Here is a 13,877-nt window from a genome sequence, read left to right as displayed (position 1 = left end):
AGCAAGGGGGCCAGGAGAATGTGTCTGGTGACAGAGTTCCAGACTTACAAGAACAAAGAGGTCTCCAACAAATGTGGGGAGATGTACTTCCTCACTTAGAAGGCGAGAAATGCAGAGTTAAGCAGTAAGGCCACTGTTACCTATCACGCAAGGAAAAATGGAAAAGCATGATGATACCCCAGGACTTCCAGAGGGTGTGGGGATGCTGCTGGTGAGGCTATGACCGAGACGACATTGCAAAGGGTCCATCCAGTCAGAGCTCACAGTGCACCTGCTCTGTGACCCAGCGGCTTCACCAGGATGCTCATTATGCACTGTGTGTAAAGCAACAAACTGGACCCAAGTGTCCACCAGTGGGAGACTGGTCACAATGCCTGGCACATATAAACGCTCACTAAATGTTTATTGAATGAATGAATGCATATGTACATGCATAAAATGAAACATTTAGAGCAGTTTAAATATATATATATATATATATATATGCATATACACCTATACCTAAAAGAGGGCCAAGATATAATGTTGAGTGAAAAAAGCAAATCACAAAGTAATCTTATCTATAATAGGATCCAATTTTTGAAAAAATGTATGTGCGTAATAAATTTCTGGAAGAATACATTTTAAAAAACATAATTCTGGTTATTTCTGGAAAGCAGAAACGGAAGAAGGGAGAAAGTGCTAAAGGGGTATTTATCTTTCCCTTTGTTTTTTGAATTTTAAAATCATAACCATTTAATACTTTTATATAATAAAAAGAGTAAACAATCTCATTTCCACATGACTTCCTTTGTGTTTATATAGCTTTTTGTCTGTGTTGCTATTTAGAGTAAATTGTTTATACAAAGGTTAAACAAAATCAAAGGACAAACATGTCTGGTATTCAATTTTAAATGATATTTATGTGATGTATATGTCCTCCATAACCCCAACCCTTCACTGAACTTTGCCAGTGACTTAGATAGTTTGTGTGAATTTATTTTAGGGAACTTAATCAATACAGCAAAGGAACATGGGTGTGACGGAGGTTGAGGATTCATGGCAGCCGAATTTGGAAACAAGGTGACTGGGAGGAATGTCAAGCCCCAATGAACAGCGTAGGACTTTTGAGGGGGGGCCCAGGGTAGCTGTGTCAGCCGTCCTATAGGGATCTTGGTTTGAGCCATATTTCATTTACCTTTGAAAGAAAGGCTGACCCACTGAGACTTAGGTTGCAAGTTAAAGACCACAGGCTGTGAACCACGGCTTCTGGGAGCATAGAGGAGAGAGTGGCTGTCATCTGTGTCAATGTAGCTGGGAAACTTCACAAAGGACAGGATGCTTAGGCTGAACTATGAAGTGAATAGGAAAGTTTGCTAGGAGGAGGGGTGGCAGAGGAGCACTTCAGGAATAGGACGACAAACTATCCTCCTGGCAGTCTTGTAGTTAGCCAGTGACCAGTTCTGTCTGTCGAGGAAAAATTCATTAATAGTCAATCTAAGAAAGAAATGGAGAAATTTATTCAGCCAACCTGAGGATTATAACCTGGGAGACAGTCTTTCAGAAAGCTCCGAGGACTGTTCTGCCCGTTAGAAGTCAAAGCACAGTTATACACGTTTTTGAGGCAAAGGGTTATACATCAAATGACATATTGACAATTTACCTAGTCCAGTTCTGCACGTACAAAGTGAGTAGTGAGTCATTGTGATCCCTTAAAGCATTAGGAAGGAATGTTATCTCCTAAGGAGGTCTGGTTAATGCAGGTGCACAACACACACTAAAGGGGAGGAAGGAGGCACAAAGAGGCAGAGAAAATTTTTATGTTTAAATTTTTCTTGTCTTGCCATATAATATGTATTTTACTTTATCACGTCCAATGGGTCATGAAAGAAAGTGATGCGTGTCAGTTGCAGATTGAGGCAATGAGGTGTCCTTCCAGCCCTCGAGCTCTCCCTGAGCCTCCCTGAGACAGCCTGGGAGCTGCAGGAGGTGAGTGGACTGACGCCCCGAGTCCCTACGTGGACAGGAGCTGTCCCAGGGAGCACTGGCCTGAGGACCATTGAGGAAGCAAGAAACGTATCCTGATCAATTGACACATGCCATCTTCTTGGTAACATGCAGCTGCCTTGTGTGCACCAAACCGTTCCTATGGCCTCAGCTTTGCTACAGTTTCTGTTGCCTCCAAAACTCCAGGTCCCGCCTATTTTCCAGGTTGGATCGTCTAGCCTCCTGTTGGTTCTGTGAGCCCCAATATCTCTCCATAAGTGCTGCTTATGTTTAAGGTGGCAACCAAGAAACCCGATGGATATACACTAAATGCGGTAAAAAACCAAATTAACTTTATACCAAATGCTATTTACAGTAAACAATACAATATTTCAGTTCCAGCATAATTATAAAAGTACAGCTTTTGAATCAGTTTGCTCATTTTCTGATATACCAAATCCCAATTCAGCCCATAAGTGGTTTAATAAAATGAGATCCTATCACTTGGCATGGAACGCAGCACAGGAATTTGGACGGCTTCTGGGAGATCATGAATTTCCCACATGAACAAAGATGCACGATGGTGGCGACAGGTGAGGCGCACAAGTCTGGGCGCAGCAAGTAGGTCAGCCAAGCAGGACACAAAGAAACTGCAGAAACACAGGGGTCAAGGCGAGTGGACAGGAGATCTCTACTGCAGTGCTCAGGACGTCATGGGGAGGAGGGATATGCCCAACTGTACTGAGGGGAGAACAGGTACAGCAGGAACATGACACATTACAAAATGCTGTTGTCTAAATAACCTGTATTGAATCTTCAAAGAACCCTCTGAGGGGGGGTATTACCCCATTTTGAAAATTGGGAAACCAAGCCTCAATCAAAGGAATCCATTTTTGCCTGGAAGGCCCAGAAGGCAGAGCCTGGGGCAAAGGGTCAAGTGCTCCATTTTTCAGGGGTGCAGCTGCAGGGAGCAGAGGTCAAGGCCGAGGAACCAAACCGGAAGGAAGAAGAGCTGGCTGGAGACAGCGGTTTGGAGACAGAGGCTTGGAGTCAGCACTGCTGAGTGCAGGTGACCATCCCTGGGACAGTCCTGCAAGTGGCTGAATAACTAGACCTCAGAACAGCCGCCAGCTCCAGCATCCTGGGCAGAAGATCACCTCACGGGGAGTTAATGCCCACATAGCACATGGGCACTGAGGGTGAGTCCACTCATCCCGTGCCTCCTTGTCAACTGAGAGCCTGGGCAGGAGGCCAGAGGGACAGACAGAAGCCAAGTGCCATGAGACGGCACCTGCCTGAGGTCAGTGGGAAGCAGAGACAAGCACTTGGAGAAGACCAGAGGTGTGTGGCGGCTGTTGGTCTGGACTTGGAATTTGTTCCAGGCCTTCTGTTACAGCGAGTGAGTGAGCAGAGGTAAGTGAAGGTGGGACTTAAGTTACATCCCAAGTTGTAGACAGTCCGAGACCCTAGGGGCTTATTTAGTTTATGAGAATCCCAGGAATATTTTTAGTATGATGTAGGACTTTCTGTTAGTCTTATAGGCAGAAACAGTGTAAATTGTTCATGGATATGAGTATGATTTAAAATTTTAGCATGAAAGAATATATGGAGCTGATTTTCATTTGTTTATGATTTGAACAAATACATTTGTGCCTGCCAATGTATTAATCATTCATTCCAGGTGGACAAACTATGATCTAGGTATAGCGAGTAATGAAATACCTTGGCAGTCAGTGCTTCTTGTTTCCCAGAGATGGGAAAATTGTTTCTAGGTGAGAGTTCCTTATTCCAAACCTCTCACCTGGAAGTAAACTTCTATGGATATAAAATTTCCCATCTCACCCCTGTCTTCCAGCCGTAGTATAAATAAGGCTCCCGCATTAAAAAACACTGTGGATGTGATGTGAGAAACAGAATCAATATAATGATGGATGAATCACAAACATTTATGTAGACTGAGGTTTGTTTTTGAATTGGATTTCATTGTTACTGCAGATTATTCAATGGATACTGAGTTATTACTAGCAAGTTCTATTAGTTGCCTGGAAAGCATCCGTCACCCGGTGGTGCAGCCCTGACCAACGGGAATAGATGCAGAAGAACCATGACGTTGTCCTCCAGCATCTGCAGAGGCAATGTCCATCTGCTAATTCACTGAGAAGGTCTGCGCTCAACAAGGACTTTATAAATAGCAATGTCAGCATATCCATTCATCATATACAGTGGCTAATACGTGTTTTTCATGCAGCTTTCTAAGAATTAGCATTTACTCAGATAGAAAACTGTCATTTACAGTTCTCATCTATAATCATAAAAATCAGTAATTTCATTTGAATTTGCTTGCTTTTTTTACCATCATGTAAATCATTATTAAATGAAACCAAATGATAAGCTTTTCCTCTCTAAGTGGAAGTGCACATGCAGTTTATTTTAAAACATTTTGCAAAGCAACATCACTTTCTGAAGACAATAATTGCCTGGCAAGTTATTCTCTGATGGCCCAGTGCTATTCTTGTCACATTCAGGAGCTTCTTGATGTAGGAAAGCCTCAGGGGACAGAATAAGCAATGTCCTTGCTGCTTTAAAGATGGGTCAAAGGGAAAGAGGCCCAGACTCCTTACTCTCTCCAAATTGAGGGATTAAATGAGCTCAGGTCCTGGCTCTCTGAGCACATGTGTGGCACAGACACAGAAACGAGAGGCTGATGGCAGCAGGAGCCCAGGTACAGGTACGGCTCTGCCTGCAAAGCCTGTGCTGAGCTTGACCCTCCCTGGTCCCCCTTGGGAGTTGCTTGTACTTCTGCATCCCCAGGCCCAGAGGAGGCATGAGAAATGTGGAAGGGCCAGGATGGATGCGCATCCACAGGCTGAATGGGGGCTTCCCAGTGAACCATCTGGCCTGCTCGAATTCCCGCCCTCCTCTGGCCCCTTGATGTTTCCAGGTACAAAAGAGTAGGTAGAACATTCCAGGAGATGTGGTCTTGGGAAGGAGATGTGGGAGCTGTGTTCTGATCTGGACCAAACCAGGGTAGGAATGTTATCGAACCCGAGTCCATGTGCCTGATGCACTGAACATTGGAGCTTGGAACAGAGAAAGGTTTATTGCAGGGCCAAGTAGGGAGAATGGGCAGCTTGTGCACAAAAGACCTGAACTCCCTGATGGTTTCTGGGGAAGAGTATTTTTGTTTTTTTTTAAATAAATTTATTTATTTATTTATTTATTTATTTATTTATTTATTTATTTATTTTTTTATTTATTTTTGGCTGCTTTGGGTCTTCGCTGCTACTTGCGGGCTTTCTCTAGTTGCAGCGAGCAGGGGCTACTTTTCATTGTAGAGGGGGCTACTCTTCGTTGCAGTGTGTGGGCTTCTCATTGCAGTGGCTTCCCTTGTTGTGGAGCACAGGTTCTAGGCACGCGGGCTCAGCAGATGTGGCACACGGGCTTCAGTAGTTGTGGCTCGCGGGCTTCAGTAGTTGTGGCTCACAGGCTCTAGAGCACAGGCTCAGTAGTTGTGGTGCACAGGCTTAGTTGCTCCGCGGCATGTGGGATCTTCCCGGACCAGGGCTTGAACCTGTGGCGATTCTTAACCACTGTGCCAAGAGGGAAGTCCCTGGGGAAGAGTTTTTATAGGCAAAATCGGGGAGGATGTCTGCAGGGTGTGTGGCCTTCCTCTGATTGGTTGATGGGGAGGTATTGAGTGATGTTCCAGGAATCTCAGTCATCAGCCTTCTGGTTCCAACCAGTCTAGGGTCCACATGCTTGTGCTTGGCTTGAAGTGACCATCCTCCACCTGGGTGGGGGCCTTAGTTGCTATAGAAAGTCTCAGAGATCTATATCAGATGGTTACATGCATCCCTTGATGGGGAGCCAGGACCCTGCCCCATCCTGCTCTATGTCTGTGAGTGCTCCTCCTTTGTTTCTGCCTCCCTTCACTTCCCTAATTAGTAACTGAATCTGCCCCTTGGAACTCAGGGAAGGTCTAGGAGGCTGAAGCTTTTTTCCCACAAGTGAGAAACAGAGGACTTGGAAAGCCTTTTGTACTGGGGAGGCCCCACAGGGTCCTCTCGGTTTCAACCCCCCTTTTGAAACTCCTCAGTCTTGAGGGGAACAGGTGTTGGAATCATAAATTCAGCAGAGGAACTTAGTTTTAGGGAGACTGGGTTTCAAGAAGGAGCCTCACGGAAAACAGCAGGAAAAAGGTGAAATGCCAAGAAAGGGGAGTAAAAAAGGGACAGGGACACACACAGGCACCTGTTGGTGGGATGGCCATCAGGGACTCCTTGGATCCGGCCTGGGTCCTGCCAGGTAGTGGGACAGTGGCCAGGCAGGAAGGGCGCTGGGCTTCCAGGGACCATCAGGAGTGTTCGGAGGGCATAGGCCCCTCAGGACGTCCAAACGGTCTCCCTGTGCCTGATATGCCCTCTTCCATGAGCAAGTTTTAGTGGCAGCTGCATGTCCTGGGAGGATTCAGGAGTCCTGGGACCCACATGCCCAGCCAGGGGTACAGGGGGCGGAGGCCATGTTATTTCCTCCTCTGTGTCACCTTCTTGGTGTGGAAAAGTTTCTGTGTCCTTTGCTTTTAGAGAAAACTATGCCTTTTTATTTTGTTTGCATCTTTTTATTAATTCCTGCCTGTTTTGACACCAACATACATCCTCACACATTCGCAGGAAGATTCCAGAATGAGAATGGTAACCTGCATCCACTTCTGGCCACACGTCACATCTTCTCTACCGTTTCCCACTTCCTCCCAGACAGAGGTCCTGTGAGGAGTGAGGCCCTCTCCTGCCCCCTCTCCAAGCAGAGCTCTTGGCAAAGTTTAGGGTGACACGTTTGTGGCACAAGGAGCTTTTCATTACCTGGATGTGTCCTCTTGCTGTATTCCCCTAGTTCATCCCAGAAAAGGAGGAGCACAGCTAAGGGAAAACTACAGTGGTTTGGTGATTAGTGAGCCTACCCCTTGGATGGTCGTCCTGGCTGGAAGCCAACCTCCATGAGGCTGCTTAGAGGGCAGCAGCATGGGACGATGGCTTCTGGACATGCTGACTCCTTGAACGGAGGGTGGTGTCATGACTGCCAATCAAATATGGTCCGGGGGTCAGTGTCACCATCACTTGCTAGTTTATCAGAAATAAAGAACCTGGTCCCACCCAGGCTCCCTGAGCCAGAATCTGCAGTTCTCAGACCTCTAGGCAACGCACCTTAGAGTTTGGGAAACCCTGGTGAAGGGGGCAAGGCCCTGGGCTTGGAACTGGAAAACCTGAGCTCTGGTGCCAGGTCTGAGTTTTACCAGCTGCATGACCTCTGAGTACAGCTCCTTGTGGGCAGCTGCAGACAGCATGCCATTCCTTTCCATCCCTTCCACAAGAGTATCGCAGTCAGTTAACCTAACATAAAAACAAAAGAGCATTCTCTAAAGTGTGCACGCTGACTAAAGCTGCTTCGTCTGTGTGTCAAGGCTCACACAGTGCGGGGTAGACACAAGCCTTGGTCGTGAGAGTGACTTGGTTCAGCGCTACGAATCGTTGACATGAACAGTGCCACCTTCAGTCTTGGAATTTTGCATTTAGAAAAAACCTGCAAAGCCAGACTCTGTGTGACTGTCAGCCGCTGCCGCCTCCTTTCCCGTCCACGGTCAATTGGAGAGTCTGACACACAGGTGTTTGGAAACCAAATACGCAGTGGAGACGCTATTTTCAAGGATTTCCTTATGTATCTAAAGCGTTATAACCGTCCCCTCCTCCCACACCAGGCTTTCACGCAGGGTGAATATTGGTGACCTGGAAATTTTGCCTAAGATAGAAGATTCTGCGTAAATATGAGAAATTCTGATCTGAAGCCCTGACACTGTCCCGAGAGCCAGTTAGCACCAAGGGTTCTGCATTCGATTGCCTTTAATTATTGCCACACTCTTCCTAGTGCTATTATTAACTCCATTGTAGGGGTGAGAAGAGGAGATACAGAACTATTAATTGACTGGTAAAGTAATTAAACACAGAGGTCGACAGGACAGACTGGATGGCTGCAATGCCTTGGCAGCCCGCAGGAGCAAACCCACACCAAAGCCAGAGTCAGGGCATCGAATCCCAGAGGACGAAGCATCAGAACAACCACAGACAGTTCGACTCTCCCAAATAGAGCCCCGGCGTAAGCTGCAGCCAAGCAAATAATTCCCTCGCTTTGTTTCTGCGTCTTCTCTATAAAAACCTGACCTTACTCCGGCTGTGGAGGGCCCCTAACCACATTCCAACTCATGCACTCAAATAAACTCTTGAAATGTTTAATGTGCCTCATTTTATCATTTAACAGGATTTGCCGAAGTTCACAAGGCAGGCTGAGGTCAAAGCCACGTCAACACCAGGGCTTCTGACTCCAAGCCCTGCCCCATGGACCCTGATCTCATCCTCCAGAAAACAAAGGAAACAAGCACCAAGTGAGTGGTCTCAACCTTGGCATCACCTGGGCATCGTAGGGAGATTAAAAAGTAATAATGTCACATAGACCCAGGGGGAGGGGTGTAAATATCCCCAGGTCATTTGTCTGAAAAAAGCCTTGCATCCAGAATATATAAGGACTTCTCACAAATGAAGAACAAAAAGACAAATAATCCAGTGTTTAAAAATAGACAAAAGACTTGAACAGATGCTTCACAAAAGTAGACTCTTGAATAGCCAATAAGCACATGAAAAGGGGCTCAACACCATCAGCAAAAAAAGGACTGAAAACCAAAGGACAATGAGTGTCCTTTCACACCCACTGGAGCCGGGTGGGAGTGGGGGCTAACAGCAGAGTGAGAGCACCAAACGTTGAGCAAGGATGTGGAGCAACCTGGTGCATCACTGTTGGGTGTGTAAGTAGCTCAGTAACATTGGACAATGTTAGCAGATTCATATTAAGTCACAAACCCATCTAATCTTCAATGTAGCAATTCCACCCCAACATACTTAATGGAGAGAAATGAATGACTAGGTTCCCAAAAGAGACTTTTCCAAGAATGCTCAAAGCAGCCTTGTTCCAGTAATCCAGTGTGACTAAAAAACCACCCCCAAAGCCAGCAGCGTATAACCACCATTGCTCCTGCTCATGGATTCCATGGTCAGGAGTTGAGAGGGATACAGCTCCCCCACCACCCCCCACCCACGGCCAGGCCTGGCAGAGCCACCCACATGGCTCCTTGCTCTCTCCTGGCCCTGGGGCAGGGCTGGCTGAAGTCTGGGCTCAGCCATTGTCCATGGTAGTCTTTCGGGCAGGGTGGGCCCAGCATAGCCAGACTGCTTCCATGGCAGCCTGGGCTCAGAGGCAAGTGTTCCCCAAGAAACATCCCAGCTTTGCAAAGCTGTGTGGCCTCTCATTTATAGCCTCAGAAGTAACGTAATGTCTGTGATAGTTTGCTCAGACCGCCAGAACAAAATATTGCAGGCTGGATGGCTTAAACAACAGACATTTATTTTCTCACAGTTCTGAAGGCTGGAAAGTCCAAGATCAAAGACTGGTGTTCAGTGAGGGCTCTCTTCCTGGCTTGCAGACGGCCACCTTCTCACCGTGTCCTCATGAAGCCTTTCTTCTGTACACAGAGAGAGAGAACTCTGGTCTCTCTTCCTCTTTTTATAAGAACACCAGACCTATCAGATCAGGGTCCCTCCTCATGACCTCATTTAACCTTAATTACTCCCTATAGGCCCTGTCTCCAAATACAGTCACATGGAGGGGGGGAGATTAGGGCTTCAATATATGAATTTGGGAACACAACTCAGTCTAGAACAATCTCACTTCCACTGTCTTTATTAGTCGAAGTAGCTCCAGCAGGAGGGGATGTGAGACCATTTTGTGACCATCCTTTAAAATCACTATGTAATTGTTCATAATAACCCCAAACCGTAAACAACCCAAAAATCCATCAACATCAAAATGGATAAATTGCAAACATTCATATAATCAAATACTATTTAGCAATAAAAAGGAATGTACAACCACATAGATGAATCTCAAAAACATTGTTTTGAAAAAAAGAAGCCACACCACCAAAAAATACACACTGTGTGATTCCACTTATATGAAGTCCAAGAACAGGCAAAACTCACTATGGTGATAAAAGTCAGAAAGTGGTTGCCTCGGCGTGGGGGGTGGTCAGAATTCACTACAGAGGGGTGATCTCACTTTCTGTTGTGATGGGAATTTTCTGTATCTTGTTTGGGTGGTGGATACATGGGTGTGTACAATTGTGAAAATGCTTTGAGCTGAACACTTAAGATATGGACATTTTGTTGTCATGTGGACTATTTCTCTATTTAAAGAAAAAAGTGATGCTGCTGCTGCCTGGGTGCTGGTACTGCCAGAGATTGTGGCTCAGTTAATCTGGGGCTTCAAAAGTTCCCCATGTGATTCCAGCATAAAGCAAAGATGGGGGCATCTGCACCAGGCCCGAGTCTGTCCTTGAGGGGAGGGAAAGGCTTGTGTAATTCCCTTCGATAGAACCCAGTGCTTGCGCTGTGTGTGTTTCTTATGGCTGCTGTAGCAAATTACCACAAATTTTGTAGCTTAATACAACCCAAACTGATCCTTTTACAGTTCTGGAGGCCAGTAGTTCAAAATGAGTCTTAAGGGGCTAAAACCAAGGGCTTGTTCCTTCTGGAGGGTCCAGGAGAGCATCTGCTTCCAGAGGCGCCCACATTCCCTGGCTCGCAGTCACTTCACACTAGACTCTGCTTCTCATCACATAACCTTTTTCTTTGATGTTGACCCTCCTGCATCCCCTTTAGGAGGACTATATTGATTTCATCAGGCCCTCCTGGATATTCCAGGGTAATCTCCCCGCCTCAAGACCCTTAACTTAATCACATCTGCCCAGTTCCTTTACCATGTAAGGCAACCTCTTCACAGGCCCTGGGGATTAGGACACAGACCTGAGGAGCCTTTAACCGGCTACTCAAAATGCAGTTTTTCAGATGTCGGAGGGAGACCTGACCCCTCGCCTGGAATCTTGGAATGCAAAGGGCTCAGGAATTTTCCACAGCCATCTCCAACGATTCTGAAAAGTGACCTGCAAAAGACTTCCCCATCTCCCTAGGCTCCTCAGCACTGCGCATCAGCGTCCCAAATAACCAGTTGGGCAGTGATGGCATGAACAGAAAACTCCATTTTCTTTCTCAGGTCCCAGGACAACAAGCCCCATGATGACATGAGAACTTGAAGACAGGACCTGCCCTGCATTCCAAGGGGAGAGAAGTTACAATGTTACTCGAGAGAGGGAGAGAGTTTGAGAGAGATGGGGGACACAGAAGAAGCTCAGCCCCACCTCTCCCTCGGCCAGAGGACTGAGTGGAGACCAGCTGCTTCTTAGAGTAGCGTGTGCCGGGACCCATTGTGAGGTGCCCCCTCCCACTCTCTTTCCTCCTCACTCTCACCCTCTCCCTCTCTCATTTTGTTGCCTAAATTCCTGACAAGGAACATCACAGAGTATCCTTCCTTCACATCCCAGTTGAGGACTCCGAGGCCGCCAGGTCCCGTCCACACTGGCTCCATCCTCTGGTCACCCCTCCACCTCCCACCTGGCCACGCCCAGCCACACAAACCTCCTTTTGCCCAAACTCCCCAGACCTGTCTGTTCTGCTTGATCCCCGTCAAATGACAAACATCCTAAGGGTCAGATGTGTCTGCTGGCAGAGGGCTGGGCCCCTGGAGCCCAGCCATGGACACCAGTTAGGAAACTACTGGTCTGGGCCCTCTCTGAGGTCCTTTCCACCAGTAAAAGTCCATTATCCTGTAATTTTACTCCTACTGTGTCCTTTTAATATGTAATACAAATTAGAGTGGGAAGAACAGCTCCTGGGGGTGTGCTTTCCTTACACCCAGCAACGCAGCCACCCTGGTCCTGAAGCACAGAGCCTTCTTGGCAGTTCAGTCCAAAGCTGCCCTCTGAACCCTGTGCAGGAAGGAGGCTGAGTCCTTCATCCCAGCCCCAAATGCTGTTGCTTCTACACCAAGAGGGAGGCTCAAATGGCAAGGGTTTCCCTCTGAAACCTGGCCGGTGTTCTGGAAACAGGCTCTGTTCTCACTATACCTTAGCTGGGCCCTCCAGGCTTATCTCCCTCTGCCCCGCTCAGCAAGGCTGTTGCTCTGCTCTCCTTCTGCCCCAACCAAAAGGAAAGCTCGCCCTGGGCTCTCTGCCCCTGGATTAGCTGGGCTCCCCTTTCCCAGGGTCAGGGGCTAGAGAAGCAGAGGACGCCCGCCTGCAGGACTGCTTTCTCCCTAAGGTGCTGCAGAGAGATGGAGGGAGGAGGCCACCTCTCAGATGCTCAGGAGGGGACACATAGAAGGCCACACCCAGCCAGCCTCTCTCCCCAGATGGCAGCCTTTGGCCCCGAGGACTGAGGATGTCGTGCTCGGAAGCCACCTGTAAGTCCAGAGGTGCCCCTCTTTCTCCTTCACCCAGCCTCCCACGGGTGACGCCATCTCTCGCCCCCACGCCCCTCCTGTCGGAGCTGATTTTCCATGGGTCTTACTTTTCTGTGTGTCTTGCAAGCAAGGCACTGGCTTCCCTTTGTTTTGCTTTTTTTTTTTTTTCTTTCCGTATGCGGGGCTCTCACTGCTGTGGCCTCTCCCGTTGCGGAGCACAGGCTCCGGACGTGCAGGCTCAGCGGCCATGGCTCATGGGCCCAGCCGCTCCGCGGCATGCGGGATCCTCCCAGACTGGGGCACGAACCCGCGTCCCCTGCATCGGCAGGCGGACTCTCAACCACTGCACCACCAGGGAAGCCCTGTTTTGCTTTATTTTTTTGAGAACATTTGTACAGCAAGCAGCCTTTCTTCAGAGAAAAGGCAGTGTGCCCACACCCTTGGAAGGTAGAGAATAAGCAGACTCCCTGCTCGTCATCAGATATCCAGGGTCCCCAGGCTCAGAGATTCTTATGAATCGGGACTCCCAGTGCTCCTGTGACCCCTGGCCGGGTGGTGTCGGGGCTCCGGGAGGTGGTGCAGGAGGATGCAGGTGCTCTCGCTGCTGTTATTGTTGTGGGTGATAACAGGTTCCTCCTGGCAGAAGACCCAGGGCCACTGAATCCAAGAGCCTGCAGGACCCTTCCCAGTCGTGGCCCCCTCCCTGGGGCTGGCCTCAGGGCAGCTGTGCCCCCGGCCTCTGAGTCCTGAGCTCTTCAAGTGTATTGAGTCAACGAGCACTGAATTTAGAAACAGGAAGATTTCATTTCCAATTTGGTTATATGCTGTCTGCTCTATTATAAACCATGGAACATTTCAGACGTTGCCAACAGCTAGGAATCTGCACAGTTGCCATACATTTCAAAGTTCTGCATGAGGTGTTTTAGTGCCACCTACAGGTCACTGTCTCAGGAGGCGCTGCAGACGGACAGATGGTGTACCCCGCAGCCCACCCAATGCAGTGGGGGACCATGCAGAGCAGCGGTGAAGCTCACCAATGTAATGCAGAGAGAAAGAAGCTAGATGAAAAAAGTACATATTGTACAATTTACAAAACTACAAAACCAGGTGGAACTAATTGTATTAGAGTTTTACAGAGAAATAGAACCAATAGAATATATATTATTTAAATCCCTTTTATATAAAATAATATATAATAATTTATATAAAATAAGTCCCTATACGTAGGCATGGAAAACATCAATATATATTTATATATAATTTATATTTAAAGGGATTTATTTAAAGGAATCAGCTCACGTGACTGTGGGAGCTGGCAAGACTGAGGTCTGTAGGACTGGCTGTCAGGCTGGAGACTCAGGCAGGATTTCTGTGCTACAGTCTTGAGGCAGAATTCCTTCTTCCTTGGGAAACCTCCATCTTTGCTCTTAAGGCTTCCAACGGTATGGATGAGGCCCATCTGTGTTCTCTAGCATCTGCCTTGCATGATACAACGAACAACCTGGGAACAACCGAAA

This window comes from Lipotes vexillifer, unplaced genomic scaffold (genome assembly GCF_000442215.2).
Source record: "Lipotes vexillifer unplaced genomic scaffold, Lipotes_vexillifer_v1.1 scaffold987, whole genome shotgun sequence".
NCBI lineage: Eukaryota > Metazoa > Chordata > Mammalia > Artiodactyla > Lipotidae > Lipotes > Lipotes vexillifer.
The sequence above is the reverse complement of the archived record's forward strand: the minus strand, read 5'-3'. Positions refer to the sequence as shown.